This window comes from Podarcis muralis, chromosome 5 (assembly GCF_964188315.1).
Source record: "Podarcis muralis chromosome 5, rPodMur119.hap1.1, whole genome shotgun sequence".
NCBI lineage: Eukaryota > Metazoa > Chordata > Lepidosauria > Squamata > Lacertidae > Podarcis > Podarcis muralis.
In genome coordinates, this window is record NC_135659.1 from 41,272,315 (window position 1) to 41,295,368 (window position 23,054).

Sequence of the window (23,054 nt, forward strand, 5' to 3'; positions counted from 1 at the left end):
TGTAGAGGAGATGACCTCACATATATCCTAACAAATACTTAAATCGCTTGTTTTTGCTGCAACAAATAGTCCACCGCTTTGGAAATATTAACCAGGCATGTCCAAAGTCCGTTTTGGGGGCCTAATCTGGCCCGCTGGTTGATTTAATCCTGCCCCCCTGGCAGTATATGTCCTGGGGTAAAATCCTAAAAAAAGCTCAGCATGTTCACTTCATCAAATCTAGCCCTCTTTGAAAAAAGTTTGGGCACCCCTTAAACCATTTATATCAGTTGTTGTTGTTGTTGTTGTTGTTGTTATAAATGGGCCTAATGCCATATGATAGAACATAAAAGTGGTTAAAATCACAAGGATTTAAGCTCAAATTGTTTTATGAGGCACATAACATTATAAAAGTTTTCCACTCATTCCTGGCGTTTAACCAATAAGAAGACTAGGCAGAGAAAGAGGCTGGTTTGGAATGGACAGGGATTTCTCTGTATGTGAATGAGGTGAGCTGTAGTCAGCTGAAGTGGATGGAGCTAGTCTCCTGGGCTAGCCAACAGGTTGTCAATATAACTGGTCTTGGAGAAGGGAACTGGAAGTCAAGTGAAGCAGCAGGCAAAGAAAATAGGCAGAAATGGGGAGATAATTAGTTTGCAATGGACAGCGCTGTGGTTCAGTGTTTGCTGAGATGACTTACAATAGCAGCTGTCTAGGATTGGGGAGGCAGTGGGAGGCAGCCATAGCACAGAGGTGACCTGTAAGGATACCTTGACCATGACTAGCTGCTGATCAATCCATGCTTGTACATTGCACCATTGTTTAGGTAGACTGTTTGCATAGGCTCTGCTTTTATGGACTGTTGTGTATTATATGGGAATATTATATGGGAATATAATAATATATTGGGCTGGATTTCCCTTTCACAGGTGGCACGGGACCTAGGATGACTAGGAAAGGGCCTTCATAAGGCCTGAAGCTGTGACACATGCGGCATCATTTGGGTCCGGGATGTGATGGGTCCCCTCAACACTGAGAAGGCCCGACACCCTTCTAACAAATATCAAAGACACCTCACCCCCCCTAGAGTTGGTGTGCTTGATGTGTGCTGTCCTTCCCAAAAGACTTTTCACACAAAATATAAATTAGTTTGAGAGGAAATTCAGAAAACTACCTTGACAAATGTGGACATTCCTGTCAAAACAGACTTTTCAGGTCCTGGATGTCCTCCTTAGAGTATCACAAACCTCGTTTAAAGACTGTTTGGCTTTGCTCAGACAACCATCCTGTGGGTAATCTGTATGATACAACAAGTTTAAAAATGTTTCAGAGATAGCAATGGGAATGTAATGATGCAGGCAACCTCAGTCATGACAAAGCCCTTTACATTGTACATTGATTGGTAGGGTGAGCTGCACAGCATGTGGTCCTTTCAAACTTATGTCTTCTTTCCCTAATCTAGACATGATTCTATTATGGCTATCCTCTGACACCTCTTAAAAGATATTCCAAGACTCACAGTATTAGGTTTACAACTCAAGTACAGTTATGAGAGCTGTCCTGAATCTTCTGTTTGCATCTCCAGGGCTGGTTTATTTCCAGAGAAATAGATTATGAAATGTTAAGCACTGTATAGGCTAAGCTATGATAGCAATTTGCATTGTGCTCTCAGATCTTTCAAGATTAGCCACAATCCATGTTTACAATGGTTTAAGGAGAGTGTCTGATATAAAGGGAAGTAAATAATAGTTTAAGAAGTTAATGTACCTTGGCTGGAATTTGTGAAGGAAGAAAACATCTTTGGAGGGATACAAAGCATCCCTCCCCACTACACACATCCTGGAAACATCACAGGATTATAATTTGATTATTGTGAAGGAGTCTGCGGTATGGAAAAAGAAAAGGATAAGAGAAGGGCTTCTCAAGAGTTTATAATTCTTTAATAGTCAATGATCAAGCATGCCAGCCACATCCATTGTTAGGGAAATTAAAGATAAGTGTCACTGTAAGATGGTTGGACACACCTTTGAAAAGTGAGATCCATCAGAGCCCAGAGAAGAGGAATCACTCCTGTGCCTAAACCAGGTATATAAGTAAAGCCTCCCCCCCCCCCCGATGTTATTTGACTCCAACTCCTGTCAGCCCTAGCAGCTTCTGGGTGTACTTCATGCTACCTAGACATATCTCTCTGACGGTTTATGGCCTAGCTCAGTTTAGGAATGTAAGAAGGCATAGTTTTCCATTCTGCCCTGTAGGCATCTCATGCAACACTGTTTCCCTTCTGCTGCGGTTTGTCTTCTGTCAAAACCAATATTATTTCTCTCTCTGTCTGCTATGGCAAAATTACATGCAATGGAAACCCTGTGCAATTGAGGGGGGGTATTCAATTTTGTATTGTTTGCTGACTGAAAGCAACAACAACAGTGAATAAGGGTCATATTGTTGGATTCACTGCTGTTCCGGAAATAGGATGAATAAACAAACACTGGCAACTTTCATTGGAATTTTCCGGCATCCCTACCTATGTTACATCATTCAAGTAAATCTTGGCTCAGGCAGTTGAGCCCTACATTGCTTCTTTGGCTGAACCTGAGTAAACAGGCCTCTGACCTCAATTATCTAAGTCCATTCTATAGGGAGTACATTAAACAGATCTCTGCAAGTAGGCTGAGGTCAGCCTGACATAATGAGAATATATGAATAGTATTGACAAATGAAAACAAGAACAAGTGTCACAATTATGGATGGGAATGTATTAAAAAGAATTGGAATGAATAAGTGTTGAAATAAATACCCCACCTGGAGTAACTTACCTATTGCATAGCTTACCTGCAATGTGGTTTTACTTTCACTGATCAGATATTCTGTGAGTGTCTTAAGCCTTCTCTGGCTGAACACAGATCTGGGTCACATCCACACCATACATTTACAGTGCTCCTATTCCACTTTAACAATCCCCTCCAAGGATCCTGGGAACTGTAGTCTGTTAAGGGCTCAGAGAGTTGTTAGGAGACTCCTCACATACCTACAATTCCCAGCACTATATTTCCAAGCATTCTTTGTGGAAAGCCATGACTATTAATGTGGTATACGGTAAGAGGGTTTTAAATGTATGTTGTGCATATGAATGTATGATACTCATCCTATAAAGAAAGGAGGTTCACTTATTCTAACTGGTCTCTCTATCTTCCCAAGGTGGAAAATAACTGCTACATAGTAAAGGTAAAGGGACCCCTGACCATTAGGTCCAGTCGTGGCCAACTCTGGGGTTGCAGCGCTCATCTCGCTTTATTGGCTGAGGGAGCCGGCATACAGCTTCCAGGTCATGTGGCCAGCATGACTAAGCCGCTTCTGGCGAACCAGAGCAGTGCACGGAAACACACCATTTACCTTCCCGCTGGAGTGGTACCTATTTATCTATTTGCACTTTGACGTGCTTTTGAACTGCTAGGTTGGCAGGAGCAGGGACTGAGCAACAGGAGCTCACCCCGTAGCAGGGTTTCGAACCACCGACCTTCTGATTGGCAAGTCCTAGGCTCTGTGGTTTAGCCCACAGCGCGTCCCTAACTGCTACATAGGTCTCCATATATTGAAACCAATCTTTCTGCTGTAGAGCAACCCATCTGGCCTTGAGACAGGCAGCAAAACAGTATCCATTTAATTAGTACCCTAATTTAAAATATTGTGTTTCATATTGCTACTAAGCCTTTTATAGGCAAATCTAGAAACCTGACTCTTAACAACATTATGAATGGCCAGGAGAGTTTACTTTCACTGGCTGAGTTAGCATCACAACAAGAACATCATCACAATTGGGTGATGCTGCCTATGTCACTGAAATAAATGGATTTGTTACTTGTCAACTGATTTTAATGGGTCTACTCTGAGTATGACTGACATTGGATATCGCTCATTTGCTTTATCTGATACAAATTGCCATCATATTAACTGGGCCACTTTGTTTAGATACTCTGGCCATGGCTGCTAAACCAAAAACAACAAACCATTAGTGTGTATGAATGCACACAGGTTACTGAAAGCAACACATCCTCCCTTATAGTTAGCATCTGCTTGTCTTAGGAGACAATGGAGGAGGGCACCTTTGGGACTAAGATCAAGCTGTTGGATGGTTGCAGCGTCTGCTGTGGCAGCAGAGACCGATAAGGGGCTCATGTTTTGTTACAGCTACAACATGTTTTGTTGCAGCTGGGACAGATGAAGGTCTTATCTTGTGTTTTTATCTTTGTGTGTGTGTGTGTGTGTGTGTGTGTGTGTGTGTGTGTGTGAATACCCTGAGATGTACAGATGAAGGATGGTATATAAATTTAATAAGTAAAATAAATAAAATTATATACCTACCTGGACTTGAAAATATCCTGAGGCCTTTCAACAAGTGCCTACACCTAATTAGATGTGATGAGTGGTCACCTATAGAGAGGGCTGAGGAAACTGCAGTGGCTACCAATTAATTACCAGGCCATGTTCCAGGTCTTGTTGTTAGACATAAAGTCCCAAAGATATAAGACAAGGTTATCTGAAAGATTGTCTGCCCCGATCACAAATATTATCTGGGGAAATTCTACTTGCGGCACAACACCCTACAGAATACCATAGGCATAGGGGGTGGCCAGAAAACAGGCATTTTCTGCAGTTGCCCATTCTGTGGATTGTCCTTCTCTCTGCCACACGTTAAACCCTATTTTTTGCCGAGGCTTTCCCTGGCCCATAAGACTGGGCCCTGTTTTATGGGCTTGAATCCCACTGAATTGTAGCTTTTTGCTGCTCCTCAGCCAAGTTGCTTATACAAACAACTTCTATATTAGGGTAAAGTGTCCACACCACTGCATCCATTAGTGAAAACAACATACAAAAAAAAGCATTGTGTTGGGTGAAATTGCTTGGCAAAACTCCACACAAAAAATGTGTGTACTAGGATAAATTTGCACTATAAAATGCTACTGGAATTTCATGAGGACTATTTAAAAAATCACAATTCATTGTGGAAATGTAGAGAACTGAACTTAAGATTGCAAAAATGGGAAGCTGAAATTGGCATGGGTATCCTCTGTCAGCAAAATGACACCAATCAGATACCGCCCATGCTTCTTTTTTAAAATTACGAATACTTTTTTGACAGGCAGTGTCCATATATAACAAATGTTTGGTCTGAAATACCTATAAACGACTTAAAATTCAGGCACCCCTTGCTTTGATTAAAAGAAGAAACCATGCTACCTTTCTCAAAAGCTCTCCCTGACTGACCTTTTCAAATCCAGATACATACTTTATATAAGAGCAACATTGTGTTTTCAGCTGTCCTAGAAGATCTCTCATCTTGCACAGGACAAAAGCATTTCAGCCTTTTCTTCCTGAGCAGAAATATATTTGCGATTCACATGCGAATGGGTTGAACATTGATCCTTAAGACCAAAAAAGCCATTTCTAAACTCCTGGCTCAAAAAAGGCGAGTGGAAAGGGAAAAGAAATACTATTACTGATGAACAAAATGTATAAAAAGCAGAGGGATTCAATTTTAAAGAATGCTTGTGGCAATGAAAAAATATAATTTCAAATGAGAATCCATTCATTGAGGCCTTAACTCTCATTTGTTGGGAACGGAGGGGGCAGTGAAGTCCTCACGCCACAGCCAATTGGCATGTGTCAGGCAGCTAAGGGGTCAAGTGCTGGCGGTGTGAGCGCACAACTCCTAGACTTTGTTAAAATGATGGTATTAAACAGAAGTTACATCTGAGGTCAAGTGACCGCAATAACAGGGGACACAGCGAGTCCTCAAATCATTCCCAGTGATGGAAATGACATGGAACTGACATAATATCTGAGGTGAGATGAAACGGAAATCCTCAGCAGCTGAACACTTCACCTACTGATGAGTTACCTGACCCTAACCAATCTTATAATCATATCCATGTCAAGGGGGAAGCCGCATTTTTCAGGAACAGAAGGCACAGTAGCAGCATTATCTATATATTTTTTGCTGTGTCTCTGCTGCTGGGATTATGTTGTTAAAAGTTTCAATACTCCGTTTTAAGCCGTTCAAATCAATGTCTTGTTCACCAACCCCCACCGCAAATCAGACCACCCCTTCCTGCTCAGGTTTCCCCGCAGCTTACATAGTCTCTCTCTCTCCCCCCCTCCCCCATTTGTGAGACTCTCTGTCAGGTAGGAACTGTAAATTTGTAAGGAGAAGGTCAATGTTTTTCTGCATTTATGTGCTGATTTCACCTGCTTGGGGATTGAAGGTGATTGGCTCAGCGTTGTTTGGGAGTGACTGGTACAGGAAAGTGGATTTAATTTTTATATGCACATATAACTTCAGAAGCAGGACACATTTATTAAAGAATTGGAATGATAGTTATCTCTGAATGTTAATGAGGGAACTATCATTCCAATTCTTTAATAAGAATATAGAACTTCTCATTTTGTTCCCTACAAAGCTCTAAGTTGCACAGGCCCTGCATTGCCTAAAGCAGGGATGGAGAAGCTGTGTATAGAGATTGTATATAGATTCCAACTCCCATTAGTCCTAGTCTGAATGGCCAATGGCCAGTGATGATGGGAGTTCCTCATCATCCCAAAGATGTGGGGATGTGCCCCATGACAATTCTTGATATTACCTTTTACAACGTGAGTAACAGTGGTTTACAGTGCAGAAGATAAAGATTTGGTTGTAAGCATGACTAGGAACCTATGTAGTTTATGGGTGATCAGGGATTATCATTTTCTCTGTTTCTGATATCCTGACTGCTTATGTTGCCAAAAAGGCACCACCCACCCACAACAGGGGGATAACTGCCAGCTCAGGAGGAATCATGAGGCTTGCAGAAGTACAAAGAATCTTTAGGGGAAAACTTTAAGGGCAGGAACCACTAAAACAGTTCAGCAAGGGCTGAGCATAGTCAGTGGCCAAAGAATGCTGCTCAGCTGTTGGGGATCTGGACCAAAAACTGTGAAGGAGGGAGAAAGGGGTGGAGTGGCTGGAATCCTGCGAATTCCGCACTGCAACGTTTTTCACATATCCCTCCTGTAACCCTGATTTCTCAAGTTGAGCGTTCCAGTTGTTAGTTCATACACTGCATCTCCCATTTAAGAAACTTTGTACTATGCAGGTGGCGCTGTGGGTTAAACCACAGAGCCTAGGGCTTGCTGATCAGAAGGTTGGTGGTTCGAATCCCCGCGACGGGGTGAGCTCCCATTGCTTGGTCCCAGCTCCTGCCTACCTAGCAGTTCGAAAGCACATCAAAGTGCAAGTAGATAAATAGGTAGCACTCCAGCGGGAAGGTAAACGGCGTTTCCGTGCACTGCTCTGGTTCGCCAGAAGCGGCTTAGTCATGCTGGCCACATGACCTGGAAGCTGTACGCCGGCTCCCTTAGGCAATAAAGCGAGATGAGCTCTGCAACCCCAGAGTCGGTCACGACTGGACCTAATGGTCAGGGGTCCCTTTACCTTTACCTTTACTCCTCCCCTTTAATAAAAAGTTCATATTATTATTTCTGGGGAAATTAATAAAAATAATAAAGTGCAAATTTTATCATTCAGGTTTGCATTCCAGACCATTCATTTGGATTTCCATATTGAAACAGAAAGAAAAGCAGGGAAATTAGAACCAAATATGTATGAGTGTATGGGTCGCCTCCCCCTTCATTTCTCCCTCACCCCTTCTGAAAATATTTTAAATGTTTTTGCAGGTTGAGACAAAGGTGCTAATTGCAGCCAGTTCTCAGCTGAATCAGTATGTATTCAAATCAAAGGGGAAGCAAGACAGGCTACATTAGTTCGTTCCTTGTACCTGTCAAAGCTCCGAAGAGATTAAGCACCTGACCCCTTCATCCCTAACATTGCTCCACAAGAGACATTTCTGTCACTATTTCTGCCACTTGGCTTGCTAAGATGCCACAAAGCCTGGGGCGACCTCTGCTACATTTCAGTCTTGTTTATTGATTTCTGACCCAGTGCTTAATAGTTTTCCCAGTCTCCCTGAATGGCTTTTGTAAGCAATAGGGTTTGTACATCTCCTCGATCAATACCTTTTATATTTACAATAAAATTGAAACTGCTTCTGCTGGGGGTGAAGCCCGGCATTTGTCATCCTCCAGCAAGGGAAAACTATGTCATTATCTGAATTAAAACATTTATTTCTGATTAAGAGAGTGTCCTATCTCATTAATTTTTCCCTTTCCAATAGAAAGGGAATAGAATCATATTGATTTTTGCACTTTTACACATCTCCACTGCTGGGAAGATAATTGAGAAGTTAGCCAGAATAAATGAAGTTTCAAGTCTAGCGGGCCAGCCAATACCTTCCAAATTCAAGGTGTTTTTATGAAGCTGGATTTTAATTTGTTGGCAAGCTGAAGCAGTGGGACTTCTTCAGCTGAGTAAATTGGATTAAGAGTAGAGTCTCCTTGAAGCATGTCTTGGTGAATGCTGAGGGGCTCATTCCCCTAAGACAGCAACAGACTTGCATTAGATTTATGTTAAGACAGCTACCAAATTGCCCTTCTTCAAAACTCAAACTTGTTCCCGGAAGCATGGATTAGTTGACCAAAAGCTTGCTAAATTAAGTTCCTTTCATAGGATCTCTGGTCTTCAAAGACAACTGAAATCTAATCAGAAGTTGAACTAGACCTCCAGAATTTCCACAGAAACTGATCACACTTTATTATAAATAATGGGATTAAAGCTAAACTTCATTAGAAGACACTCCCTCCTTCCCGAAACCTTTCTAGTCCATCAGCAAGAGTAATTATACAATGGAGTGTTTGTGGTATTTGGCTTATCCTACTATATTTAAGATGTGGATCATTCTACTTTTCTCTTGCCTGCAAAGGGATGTGGTGAGTTCACTCCTGCAGATATGGGCCTTGCCTGTATCCTGCTAGAAGGCATATTTACCTTTGTGTGCCTATAGAATGTTGGAGGGACGTGGGTGGTGCTGTGGGTTAAACCACTGTGCCGCTTGGGCTTGCCGATCGAAAGGTTGGCGGTTCGAATCCCCATGACGGGGTAAGCTCCTGTTGCTCGGTCCCTGCTCCTGCCAACCTAGCAGTTCGAAAGCACGCCAAAAAGTGCAAGTAGATAAATAGGTACCGCTCCAGCGGGAACATAAACGGCATTTCTGTGCACTGCTCTTGTTTCACCAGAAGCGGCTTAGTCATGCTGGCCATATGACCAGGAAAACCTGTCTGCAGACAAACGCCAGCTCCCTCGGCCTGTAAAGCGAGATGAGTGCCGCAACCCCAGTCGTTCACAACTGGACTTAATTGTCAGGGGTCCCTTTACCTTTATAGAATGTTGGGAGTGTGTGAGGTTCAGGACTTAATTTACTAATATCTACTCTAGTGGAGCAGGTGCCCAAAGCATAAGTAGGATGTGGCTGCCTCCAGACTGTCAGCATTTTGCAAGAGGGACTCAAGTGCCTATCAGAAACTTAGATCTGTGCAAATAAAATGAATTAAGGGGCTCTGTTGGCCTAGCTCAGTAAATCCACTTTATTAAAACAAACAAACAAACAAACAAACAAACAAACAAAAATGGACTGTTTGAAAAATGGCAGCAAAACCCCAGTGTTGTGCCACAAACAGCATTTTACACACCCTTCAGTTTCAGAAGCCATTTCCCACGAGAGGTGAGTTTATGAATTCTGTTCTAGGGGGTAAATGAATACACCAGGAGGGCAGAAGGGGAAAGTGTGCAAGCTCCACCACCACCTCTCACTGTCTCTGTCTCCCTGCAGGAGGTAGAAGATGGCTGTCTGAAGTGGAGAGTCTTCCCTATACTCATGGAGACTGTGGCGTTTGACCACTCATTATGGAGCCGTCGTACTGGGGGAGACAGAGAAAGGGTTAATAGGCTGACCAATAAGAAAGCCCAGGGGCGGAGCCTGTGTTTAAGGCTCAACACAGGGGTTTTGGCCGTGAGTTTGGTTGGTTTCTTGTGGGTGGGAAGCATAGGAGTCAGAGAGAGTTAGAGACAAAGGGGAGACAGAGAGAGTGAACCGGATTACAGTGTTTCAAAGTATTTAAAACTTGTTTGCGTTCACAATAAACTGGAATCTTTGTTAATACGTTACAACCTGACTGAGTCTGAATATATTACCGGGGAAACCTAGTTGGTGGCAGTGGAAGAGATAAGTCGGGGTGGTGCAGGGTCAATAATCTGTGGAACGACCGGGGGCCCTGTACGAATGCCACAGAGACTCTCCATGTATTTTAGAACTCCATAATCAGGGTTCTAAAATATATTAAGAGCCTTCAGTTACGCTCCAACCTCTGGAGAGTGACAAGAACATTGAAGGGGTGGAGCTAACATCCTTGTCCACAGAGTTACTCCGTCCCCATGTGTTTATGAACTAATTCAGGATGCCTGGAGAGAATTATGGAGGGTCTGCTAATTTGGATTGGTGCTTGGTGCCTAAAGCTCCTTGGGTTCACAACTGCTTTGATGGTCCTTCACACCCTAGCTTGCTTCTTTGTTTATTCATTATTGCTTTTATAGTCCACCTTTCTACTAAGGCAGGGATGTCCAATGGGTAGATCATGATTTACTGGTAGATCACCGGGCTGTCCCATGTAGAAGAGAAGAAGAAGAAGAATTTGGATTTGATATCCCGCTTTATCACTACCCTAAGGGGTCTCAAAGTGGCTAGCATTCTCCTTTCCCTTCCTCACAACAAATGCTCTTTGAGATGAGTGGGGCTGAGAGACTTCAAAGAAGTGTGACTAGCCCAAGGTCACTCAGCAGCTGCATGTGGAGGAGCAGAGACACGAACCCGGTTCACCAGATTACGAGTCTACCAATCTTAACGTGGGATGAAAGAAAGTGATCACTTCCCCCCCCCAAGAAATTAAAAAAATGTGACTTCTCCCCACCAAAAAGCTCAACAACTTTGCCTACCTCCCCCGCTCAACAACTTTGGGCAGTTAGCCACCATCTTGGGTAGATCACTGCCAGTTTCTTTTATAGTGGGAGTAGATTGCAATCTCTTGGGAGTTGGACGTGCCTGCTCTAAGGTACTCAAGGTGGCATACATGGCTTGGCTAAGAGAGAATGTCTGGTCCAAGGTTCCCCAGTGAGATCATGGCTAAGTGGGGATATGAACCCTGTTCTCCCACCTCCTAGCCCAACACTATTAGTGTGCTCTCTCTCTCTCTCTCTCTCTCTCTCTCTCTCTCTCTCTCTCTCCCCCCCTCTCTCTCTCACACACACATTATAATATGAGCAAAGCATCCTAAAAGCCTCCCCTATAACATATCAACAGCTATAGATTAAAAATGCCAAATCAGAGGAGAACTTAATTTCTTACTGCATTTTAATGCACGGTCCAAAGTAACCAAGTATGCAAAAGGTTGAATGCATTCATCACAAACAGTTCTGTTTTCTCTCTTTACACCAATGAGAAATTGCAGGATTACCAATGACCTTCCTCCCAATGAAGCTCTGTAATTATGGTCATTTGTTATAGAGCAGAGATGAATAGATGGGATTTACACAGAATAAAAATATTATTTAAGAGCTGTATTATTGATATGGTAAATGAAACCTCAATTTATTTAAATGCTGTTACTGTATTGGTAATGTATTCTTTGTCAATTAACCCTATGAGCATGAAATTGACAAAATTTCAATGAATGTTGCACTAAAATCCAGTTGTACTATTGTACTAAAATCCATTTTCTCCTGTGATTGCATAACATCATACAACTTAAACTATTTGCAGCTAAGTGCTGCTAAACTTTACAAATGGAGCTGCTTTATTTGTATTCTCCTTGCTACCCCATTGATTCATGGCCATTGTACTGAGATGTTTAGGAAGAAAAAGATAATCTTCAAAGCTAAACCGTTTTATAAAGTCTGATTCTTTGGGCATGTACTAACTACACATTAAAATGCTGCATTTTGCAGCCCTTTGCAGTTTTGCCTTTTGCTTGTTTAAGTTGCTAAGCTGAAACATGATTTTGTGCCTGCAAAAGTAGCATGAACAATTATTATTTTTAAAGAAGAGATAGAGGACAGATAGGAATCTTATTTATCCCACTGAATGTGTGCTGTATTAAAAGAAAACATGAAATAGATTCGATTAGCTCTTTGATTGATTTAAACACACACATAACACACATATTATTCCTTGCGTTATCTCTTTTGTATTCTAGACATTTGCCCCAAGCTGTCATTATTCCATGCTCATCGACAGAAGAGTTATAGTTTGCAAAAACCTATCAGGTAGGCTGGACACCAGATAATTGAGGTGATGATCAGCACTAGCAAAAGACAATTGATAGTGAAAGTGTTGGAGGCTGTACCTAACTAGATCTGTACCCTTTGTCTCCTTTAGCCTTTCTTTCGAATGGACAGAATATGGAATAACATGGACATGTCTGATGCGCATCAATAGGAGGCATGGCAGTGCATAATACTTCTTAGCAGAAATATGATGGGTGTATTTTTTGATGCCTTAGCAGGTTATTAAGAGAAGCAGGAACCATTATGAGATTATCCTGACCCCTCAATACATTTTGATCAAACACTTAAAAAATAATAATTGACACCACTGAACTCAACACGAACAGGGGAGAGAATCAAGCAAAAAAAATGTAGAAGAAAGCAGAAGTATAATTCAGTCCTTAGCAACTTTTTCTTATGTAAAAATGTCTATTGTTCATTGCCAAAGTTAAAAGATCCTATAGCTAAGAGTCTCCCTTATGCAAAAGTTTTCCACGCTTACATTACTAGAAGTAAATGAGAAAATATAAACTTCTTTAAAAACCTACAAATTTAATTCTGCCCCTAGTCGAGCTTCTTCTGCTTTTCCATTTCTCTGGCTAGTTCCTTTTCTCTCCCTGCTCCACTACCACCCCACGTTAGTTATGTGTTCAAGAGAGGAGACACTTTTTGAACTCTTGCCATCCTTTCCAACATATCCCAGCTTCTTGTCAGCTTGCCCATGGGTGGCCACAGAAATAATTTGGAGGAGAAAAGGTCTATGACTTGTAAGCTACAGTTCTCTTGCCTGTTTGCAATCTTTATACGACTGAACCCCTCCTACTGCTGGCTGGGAAAATAAAATGTAATAACAACATAGAGGTCCTTTCAAATCAGCAGAGAATGCCAACCAAGGAGAATATTGGGAAGGCCATGCACAGCAGAATGCTTTTCGACCCACACTATCATAACTTTCTGTAAAGGTCCAATGTTGTGTTAGCAACTCAGATTTTAACAGGTCTGATAGAGGATTTGCTTTTGCTATGTAGTTTCCTAGATCCAGTTTTTCCTGCTCAAGTTGTACAGATCTCTTAGATCTGTCAGCAGCCTTTGATATGGTCAATAATGATCTTCTGGACCACCGCCTCACTGATGTGGGTATACAGGGCACAGCCCAACAATGGCTGTGCTCTTTTATCTCTGGTTGGGGACAGAGGGTGGCACTAGGGAGGGAGTTGTCATCACACCATTCCTTGGTGTGTGGAGTGCCACAGGGCGCAATCCTCTCCCCGATGCTTTTTAACATCTTTATGCGCCCCCTTGCCCAGATTGTCCAGAGCTTTGGGCTGGGTTGTCACCAATATGCTGATGATACTCACCTCTATCTGCTGATGGGTAGCCACACCGACTCGGCCCCGGACACACTGACCAGATGCTTGGAGGCTGTGGCTGGATGGTTTCGTGGGAGCCGATTGAAACTATGGACCAGCAAGGCCAGAAAAAGCAGGAAAGAGCAGAGACTTGAAGTTGGGTGGCCACTCTCAATAGGTGTAGTCTCAGGAATCACTCTGAACTTCTAGTTTAGGATTCCAGGGGAGGCAAACGCCGCTTTTAAGCACTACATGAGAAAAACATCATTCAAATGAATCTAGGTGATGTTATATTCTATATCTGCTACGTGTTTCCTCTCAAAACTCAGTAGAAGAGGCTGTTGAAGGTCCTAAAAGATGGGAAAGATGCCCACCGGAGACCCTGGAAAAACTAGATGGACAAATAGTGTGACCAGGTATAAGGCAGTCTACTATGACTCTGTGGTATCTAAAAAACCCTGTTTCTTTCTCTTCTAGGTACTACAACTGTGGAAACCTAGGCATGTCAACTCAGAAGGAAACTCCATTTAGTCCGTGTGACTTACTCCCAGACAAGTGTTTACAGGATTGCAGACGGAGAGTTCTATATTCCTCCCAAGCTGCACTTCTTGTTACATGTCAGCTCACTGGGACATATTCTTTTGCGTTTCTGATTTTCACTCCAGGTTTGATGGAAGGGAAGCAACATCAAAGGAATCATGTGGATTTCAAAGAGCACTTTCAATACGCTACCAGTTCATTCAAAACAAAACGTCATATTCCTGTCATAATTTCTAGATAATACTTAAAACACCAACCAATAAGAAGTTCAGAAAGCAAGATATGCACCTGCTCATCATAAATACTGGCTGTATACCACGGATGCTGGAAGAAACCATTTGTGAAATGTCTAGTGTTGGTCCTCCTTATGTATATAGCCATATCCGTATGAATCAGCATAACAGACATCACCTGCAACATTATTCCCCTCCTACAATTCCCTTACAACTTTGAGAGACAGTGCCTGTTAATTTAATATAGACTCAAGATTGATTTATGACCAAGGAATAGATATAATGATTGTCATTGGAATTATGGTGACATTGCTTCTTTACCACAAGCCACTCCCCGTATGTACCATAATTCAAGTGTGAAATGACAATAACACTAGCTGTGAAATTTATGTCCATGATTATAAATTAAAAGGTTTTTGGCTGGACCTGCAGAAGTGGTGTAAATCTGCAATTGCCAAACAGCTTTTATGGGATTGGATTGGGAATATGATCTATCAAGTTTGGTGACAAAAGAAGTAGTTGATGGTTTGACTGTCATATAACAGATATCCTGTGATAGGATCATAGGAAACACCATGAGTAAATTGAACCCATAATGCATTATTTCTTAAGATATCAATGTCAGGCTTGGATACAAATGGAGGTGGAGTGTTGTAAAGGTGGGAAATGCCCCTACACGCTATGAAAGAATAGAAGACCATAGCTGGGAGACTCTTGCCAGAAAGCTGAAGATTGAACTACAGGGCTGAAAGTTCATATGCTCAGTTAATAACTGCTTAGGCATATATTGCATACTGTTTTGGTTTAATAAGTCCTCTGTGGTTTCAATTGCTTTTTGAAAAATTAACTTACAACTTTGCCTATGGATGCATCTGACATGGCAAATCACAGTATACAGTGGAACCTGCCTTAGGGAGGCAAACCGAATTAATGCTTTTAGATTCTTGAAGCTTTCCAGTTCTACATTTTGGATTTCTAAGTACATAAGCATTTTGTGTGTATTTGGTGTGTTTTTTTAAAGTGTTGCACACCATCCCAGTCTACAAGTGCTGCAAGATTCCAAGCACTTACCCAGGGTTCAGTTTCCTCACAATGAGGGACAGTGGAGACTGTGGTGTGTTTATGATATATGGTTTATTTACACATATATACAACCTGAGCCTATGACAGAGGGGCTCATAGCATTAATACCCCCAGAGGGTCTTGCTTTTCCCATAGCCGCTACGGCCTTGGAATACAGCAGAAATCAAGCATGTCTCTCCCTCACAGGCTTCTGTCTACAGCCTGTTTCTAACTTCTGACTAGTAGCCAGTTGAGGGAGGGGAGAATGAATAATTTTCTTTCTCTGTGGCTGGGTGGGAGAAAGTAATGAGGCATTGCAGGAAAGTCAAAGGATGTTCTTGAGTCCCAAAGCCAGCTGGACAAGAGACTTGTGGTCTCCAATGACACCTTGCAGTCCCAGCAGGTGGCCTTCCAAAAACAATATGTTCCTTGGCTGTGAATCTCCATTTTGACTGACTACTCCTGAGACTGAGGTCGGTATTCTGAGCACTGCAGTCACTTTTCACTCTCCGTGGCCAAGATAGTAAAAGTCTGCTGACTAAGCTGGGCTGTCTTTCAAATCTCCCCAGCTTGCTTCTTTCTTTCACATGTGGTTGTGAATCTTTTGCACTTGCATCTGAAAACTTTTGTGGCAGGGCATTCTTCTTTTCTGGCAAGAGCCAAGAATGTGGTGAAGGCAGGGAAATGGCTTGTCTTCTGAATAGGAGCAAAGCAGAACACAGGATGTTGGTTGATGCAGCAGCTGGAATCCTAGAGATTTTAAGGCTATTTCCAAACATTAGTTAGCAGATTTATATCAGCTTTTCTTTTCTTTTCTAATTTTTATTTATGCATTTTTACAACTTATATATGCACATCACGCAATATCCATCTTTATCCCTTTTCCTAGGACATCCCAGTCCATCTCTCCATGGCATTCTACGTGAACCTTGGTCAGCTGCATATTCTAATATTCATCTCAAATCTTTCTTTATTTGATGTTATCGACTTGTGTCTTCAAAGCCACTCTCATCATTAATAAAATGCAATGGGTGTTAAAAAATTTTTTTGCACCCCCCCATATGCTTAAAACAAAACAAAAGCAAACCAGTTAGAGCAGCAACAGATGTGAATTGTGTCATCAACAGCTTCCCTTTCACTCTTTTTCATGCCTACCAGGCGTTTTGTGATAGTGGTCCTGTAAGCAGGGGAAGAGGCAGTCTAGCTGGAGGAGGTACATTATGTTGCCTTCATCCATGTTTGTAACCACAGGGCAGTTGGCGGAAGATGATCCTGTGAAATGAGAGAGACGACAGACAATCGAGCCCAGGCAAGAGTAGGACAGATTGTGTGTGGATGTACTGTTAAAGTTTTGCCACAATTGTACAAACTTACAGAGCTTAAATTAACACATATTCAAGTTAAGGATGTAAAAGGACATTCCCCAGCCCCATCCAGCCCTGCATTCATCACCTGCAGCAGTGTTTCTGTTCTACTGCAGTTCATCTTCCACCCAAAACTGTTTTTCATCTTGCCATCCACTATAGCAGAATTATGTTACGGCACTCCATCCATTTCCGTGCAAATAGGGAAAACGTAACCACTTACAGATTGTTTGCGGACTAGACGTAGTAACAATAGCAAATGCAGATTGTATTCTCTGGATTGATTTCCATTCTACATATGGGACAAATAAGCAAAGATCAGCAACTTCTTTTCCCTTTTCTGTCGGAATTCTCCAAAATCCCTAATCAAGATATATACAAATATTAGGTTTGTGTCAAAGCACTGTCTCACAGCATGCAGAAAGCAAATCATTCTCCAAATGGTCAAATACAGTAGTTGCCATTGCTATGGCTTCTACTTATTGAAATGAACAGGTGTGAGCTCTCATTATGCCAACTTGCAGCAAACCTGGGTAGCTCTGAAGTCAAGAGCTGAAAGCTACCAATTACCTCCCAGTTTTAACTTCCTGTTGTTGTTGTTGTTGTTGTTGTTGTTGTTGTTGTTATGCATATTTTAAATACTTGGGTTTTAACTGTTTCTATTGATAATATTATTGTTTTTTCTTTTGTAAACCACTATGAGGTTTTATTATAACCAAGTGGTATATAAATGATGTTAAATAAATAAATAAAAATAATTGATTACAACAGTTAATTAACTAGAGTGATAGTCAATGTTGGTCATATTTAGAGTAGACCCACTGAAATCAATTGACTCAAGTCAAGTGAAACCTTGATTGTGACTTAGGTGAACATCACTCTTTGACAACTGCCTTTCTCTAATAAATTAATGGTTCAATTAATGGTATCCTTTGTATGAAAATATTTGACCCAATATTTGACTGGTCAATTGCCTAATCACTTAAGAAAAGCAATATAGTTCTGATACATGTTAGTCACTCTGTGGAAGAACTAAAATCAGGAGGGTGAGGTCTACACAACAAAGATTTTTCTTTAAAGTGTATGATCACGGAAATCCTTTTTTTCATTGTTCTTTGCATTTCTCCCAAGTCCAAATGAAAAACGGTAATAATGAATGTAACCTATCAGCTTAAATGCCAATGAACTGCATAATAAAAGAAACTACCTCTTCCATTCTAAGTACAGTGGTACCTCAGGTTATACACGCTTCAAGTTACAGACTCTGCTAACCCAGAAATAGTACCTCGGGTTAAGAACTTTGCTTCAGGATGAGAACAGAAATCGCGCAGCAGCGGCACAGCAGCAGCGGGAGGCCCCATAAGCTAAAGTGGTACCTCAGGTTAAGAACAGTTTCAAGTCAAGAATGGACCTCCAGAACGAATTAAGTACTTAACCCGAGGTACCACTGTATAAAAGGATTTATTTTTTTCGTATTTTGCTAAAGGAATTTCAAACTTCAGCATTCCAACTCTCTATCCTAGGCAGCTAGAAGTGGGATATTTATAGCAAAGATCTAAGCTCCCTGAAAAATTTCAGTTGCAGAATAATGGAAATGCTGTCACGTCCTACATTATAGTTGCAAGAATTAGGCTCCTATGGATAGTTTATGAAGAGTGCAGTTTAGTTTTGTCAGGTTTTTAAGCAGACAGTTATAAATCTGAAAGAGGATTATTAGGTCTGGTTTCCACACAATGCCAAGCCAAACTATGTTTAAGCGTCAATGTGTGACTTTGCAGGTGCTCACAAAAATTGTCATCACTTTATTCCTCCCACCTCTGTCTTGCTGCAGCTGTGCTACCCAAAACTAAGCCAAGGCTCAGCTTAGTGTTACATCTGAACCTGCGCTTATGGTTTGTCTTAGTTTGAGCTGTAGCAAAGTTTGGGTTGTGGTTTACAGTTCATGGTTTTCTTGGGAAAGACAATCCATGAGCTTGGGTTCAAACAACACTAAGTCAAGCCGTGGCTCAGGTCTAGGTAGTGCAGCAATGGCAGAACTCAGAAGGGGCAGAAGGGGACACAGTTTTTACTGTCACCTGCACACTCAGGCATTCACACATATGTAGCCATGCTTTCGCTTAGCATTACAAGTGAACCAGGCCTTACAGTTGCACATGTTACCAGAGAGTAACTATGGGCCGAAATTTTATTGTTTTGGTCTAGACTCCATGCGGTTGGCTTAACTGTTTCTATATAAACCTTATTTTGTATATGGTTTTTATTCTGAAACAACACTGAGATGCTTCATAGGAAGCAATTCAGAAATGAAATAAGTAATAACTTTAGAGGATGTAAAATACATCACTTGGGAGATGTGGAGAAGGTCACATCTCAGAATTTACAGCTCGGCTAAAATCTTAGGGTGCATCTTAAGGTCCCAGGGCAGGTTATAACAATTTTAAATGCAACATTAAAACAGTTTTAAATAATACATAGTACTTGTTTGGCTTCAAATGACACCAGTGCTGCATGGTGGCTAGAGTGCTGAACTAGGATCTGGCAGATCAGGGTTCAAATTTGCACTCAGCCATGAGCCCAGTGAGTGACTTTGAGCCAGTCACTGTCTCTCAAGCTAACCTATCTCACAGGGTTTTGTGAGGATAAAATGGAGAGGGGAAGATGTGTTTATGCAACCTTGAACTATATGGAGAAGAGATGGGATGCAAATGTAATAATATATAATAACAGCTGCAGAATGGGAAATAGCAAAAGCTTCATTTAGCAAAATAATAGCTACATCCTTGACCACCATTGCTATGACTGTAGTCAGAATCTGACAATTATCTAATACATGGACACCTTTTCAAGGTAGACAAGGATATTGGTTCTTCATGTATCAATTAAAGCAAAGCAAAGTGGGAAGTAAACCTATTTTAAATCTGCATTAATCTTTTATGGCCTTTACCTTTTCCCATAAACAGTTTGTAACCACATATCTATCATCATACACAAAACATCATGTAAAACCTTTCACTCAATAATCCAATTGATATCAAAGTAATATATTCAGTGGCAACAGTTCTCAAATGGGCCATTTTATAACCTAGGCAAAGGTTAATCATCCTTAGCTTCTTAAGTGTGATCCAACAATACCGCAGCTACTGACACATTTGAAATAGCACCAGGTTTTATGGTTAATTATAGGGCTGTGTCTTTGCTAATCTTCAAACTTTCTGGCCAATAAATGTATAGAAGTGGAGTTGTGAAGGTCTCAGATTATTTGTGGTTGCTCAATCTGGGACACCAGGATTTGGGGGGAGTTCAGGAGGATCCCACCCCCCCAAAAAACCCCAGAGTTTTCCTCAAATGATCCGTTACTTTATACAATATTGGAAGGAAAATTCAAACTATTAGGAAGAAGGCATTAAATGATAAGAAAGGTGGAACTGGAACCAAAATAGACAGCTCTCCTTCTGGACTCCTGGCCATGTTCCCATTAAGCGTGGTGTATAAAGTGCTATAGATTCTGTACTGCCTGCCTGGTACCACCAAGAGGCAGCCAAGAAAGGAGGAAAGGCCACAAATCTGCTGGTCACCACAGAAACATAGAATTGGCAGGACCTGCAAGGTAATGTAGCTGAACCTTCTTCCAATGTGGGAAATCCACCGCTACAGCATCCCCGATAGGTGGCAATCCAGCTGCTGCCAACAGAATAATATCCACTACCTTCAAAGGCAGTCTGTTCCACTGCCAAACAGCTGAAAGCAAACAAAAACAGCCAACCCATACTGAGTTATACTGAGAACAGGCCCATTGAAATCAATGGACTTAAGTGACCATGGATTTCAATGGGTCTAACTTTATGACTGACGTTGGACATCACCCATAACTGTTCACCGTGGCCATCCCTCTACTGATCAAGGCTAAGCAGAACCTGGAGCAGGGGAGCAGGACATCGTTTTTACATAGTACAAGTGCTGCCATAGTGCTTGGGAGAAGACTTAAAGCAGGTCCACAAGTCTGCTCTAGGCAGAGTGAGGTAGGTGGTGGCCATCTCAGGCAGCTCATTTTGTGTTTCCTGAAAGGGCATTGAATTGTTTGTTATTTAAGGGCAGTATTCAATGCTAGTCCTACTTGGAGCCGACCCATTAACATTAATGGACATTACTAACTTACACTTATTAATTTCAGTGGGTTTACTCCGAATAGGACTTAGCTTCACCTCATGTTTATTATTGTGGTTTTTTGTTTTTGTTTTATTTCATAGAGAGAGGCACTTAAAGGCAATGATGACACATTCATACAAAATGTTAAAACTATGTCAGAGGGATGCTGCCCTAGACTTCCCCTTAGTATGTCATGCTGTGACAAATCTTGAGTGACTCTAGGCTAATCAAAGCTCTGTACATACTAATGTTCCTTATTAGTATTGTTCCACAATTGCCTATGCTAGATCAAACATTTCATAGCTGTCACCACGGCCCATCATTCTCCATCTAATTTAGGCACTGACGAAGGCAAAGCAACTGACTTGATGGCAAGAGACTGGCCCTGTCAGCAGAATTAGTGCTAGGATATGGTAGCCTTACCACTGAACCTTCAGCATTCTCCAGATGAACTGGTGACACAGCAAAACGTAATCTTCTTTATCCCTCTTGAGAACCTCTCGTCTTTAAGTCTATTCCCGCATAGGCAAAAAGTTTTTGTCTCACTGAACCTTTTTATTGACCATAGCTGTCACCCCTGCTCTGACCAATGACCTTATCTGAATATTCAGATGTATCACAGATCACAGGTTCAAATGATTTTTTTACCCTCTAAAAGACCTGTTTTTGTAGTGAGCTGATTATAAATGACAATATTATAAGGGGTGTAATTGAGATTCTACAAACAATTTGCACCTTGAAGTTGCAGACCTAATGTATACAGAAGGGTGACTGCTGATGACATTTCAAAATCGTTTCCATGATTGTGTGGCAATGGTGTAAACAAAGCACTGGCTCCACTTGTCAAAATAAGGAATTAAGGTACAGTTATCCTCAACCAGTCTTGGGAAGCATAGCACTTTCCAAATCTGCAACTTGTCTCCTCCAAAGGACTGAAAATCTGATACTAGATCCTCTTACTTAAGGACATGTTTGTGGTGGAGCCATTGATCTCCTGTTTCTATCTTCTTTCTCGTTTTAAAAAATTCTGTGCTGCCTTTCACTGCAGAGAGTGCGGGAGGCTTTCACAACCAGCTCAACAGCAACATCATAAATAAACAATAAACCATATTTTACTCATTTTACGTTATTTATTATTGCATTTGTATCCCAGCTTTTGTCCAAGGAGCTCAAGGTAGCACACATGGTTCTGTCTTGCCTATGAGGCTGAGAGATGGTAAGCTTCATGGCTGAGTCTCCAAGGTCCTGGTCTGACTGGAAATGCCTGAGCAACTAGGTAAGTTTTTAAAGCATGCTGGAAGCACCTGGCAGTTGGTGCCTGTCTAATTTCCAAGGGGAGGCCATTCCATAGAGTCTGCAGGTGCCAGCACAGAGAAGTCTCCTTTCCATGCCATCATAAGGTGAGCTTTTGTAGGCTATGCAGCTAACAGGAACTCCTCTATTAATTCTTCTCAGTATCAACTACGAAACCTCTTCCTCTTATGTTGACTTCATTTCTTGGCAGAGAGCTTCCATCAGCTCTCCACTGAGGTATGCTGGTGAAGTATGGTAATTTCCTGGTGAACTATGCTCCTTGTCCCTGACCATCCTTCGCCAAAAGTAACACGATGGAAAGAGAATAAACCAAGTCTCATTCCGCAACACCTAACATGATCTTTCCCATGGTCTGCTGGGAAAGATATTTCAGAGAAAAGGAAATTTCATAGCTGTTGCTTGTTCATGCTGCTGCACTTAGCCTGATCTTCCATTTTTAAACAACTATTTTTACTTACTGCTTCCTTTTAAAAAGATGTTAAATGACAATGTATTTTAATGTTAACAGCATTTTAAAGGAAACATCTTTGTGGGAGATTACATGTCCACATAAGGGCTGTTGGGTGACCATGATTTGTTTGACTGCTGAAGCTTTTTGAACAACCTCCATGAACTTACAAAATGGAACCATCTTGGTGCTGTTGAACCATTAGCCAAGTTACTCAGAAGGAAAACACAGCATTCGAAATCAGGTCTGAGTCTCTGACTGAGTTCAACAGGAGCATACCTCTTAACTCGTAGTATCCAAAGAATAGTTCAGTGGCTTTCAAAATTAATGGCATTTCAATTAGAAGCAATCTAAGAGCCCAAGTGTTCTTGGTGAACA

At 41.5% G+C, this 23,054-nt stretch overlaps 1 long non-coding RNA gene across 2 annotated transcripts; it reads right to left on the bottom strand.

Annotated features, from left to right (window-relative positions):
* Positions 1 to 15,457: 15,457 nt before the first annotated feature.
* Positions 15,458 to 17,381, bottom strand: LOC114598342 (uncharacterized). 2 transcript variants are annotated; one of them, XR_013392907.1, is made up of 3 exons: positions 16,992 to 17,381; positions 16,560 to 16,676; positions 15,458 to 16,100 (listed from the first exon to the last, which is right to left on the bottom strand). It is a non-coding gene; the product is annotated as an uncharacterized LOC114598342 (long non-coding RNA). The 2 variants fall into 2 exon arrangements; XR_013392906.1 differs by having other exon boundaries at positions 16,857 to 17,381.
* Between the last annotated feature and the right edge of the window lie 5,673 nt (positions 17,382 to 23,054).